The sequence below is a fragment of the Penaeus monodon genome, chromosome 31 (genome assembly GCF_015228065.2).
Source record: "Penaeus monodon isolate SGIC_2016 chromosome 31, NSTDA_Pmon_1, whole genome shotgun sequence".
Classification (NCBI taxonomy): domain Eukaryota; kingdom Metazoa; phylum Arthropoda; class Malacostraca; order Decapoda; family Penaeidae; genus Penaeus; species Penaeus monodon.
Genome location: NC_051416.1, coordinates 11,558,697 through 11,559,057, shown reverse-complemented (window position 1 = coordinate 11,559,057; position 361 = coordinate 11,558,697). Strand labels below are relative to the sequence as shown.

General features: G+C 24.7%; 1 protein-coding gene across 1 annotated transcript in view; it reads right to left on the bottom strand.

Moving 5' to 3' along the window:
- LOC119593033 (tyrosine-protein phosphatase non-receptor type 4-like) overlaps positions 1-361 on the bottom strand; it is a gene marked incomplete at its 5' end in the record, with an annotated part of 330,438 nt that overhangs the window by 132,256 nt on the left and 197,821 nt on the right.

Below are 361 nucleotides of genomic sequence, written 5' to 3'. Positions count from 1 at the left end.
ACACAGCCAAAAATTGCATATCCTATGCCCCATTTTTCTCTCCAGTTTCTTTATTAAATGTTTTACAGAACTGTAATCATAATATAATTCTGTTTACAGTATACTTTTTTTTTTAAGGAGAAACAAATAAATAAAAATAATCCTTAACTGAAATTTTCCCAGAGAAAATTAAGTTACAAATATTAGTACGGAAAGAATTATATAATCTTTTGAACAAATGATAGATCATTTTAACCTTCATGTGAACCATACTTTAAACTTCATTAACCACAATTTATACAAAAAATAATAAAGATAATTCTTGGAAAATGTTTAGGAGGGTAGATGTAATAAATAGTTACACTTTACACTATTTTTATAG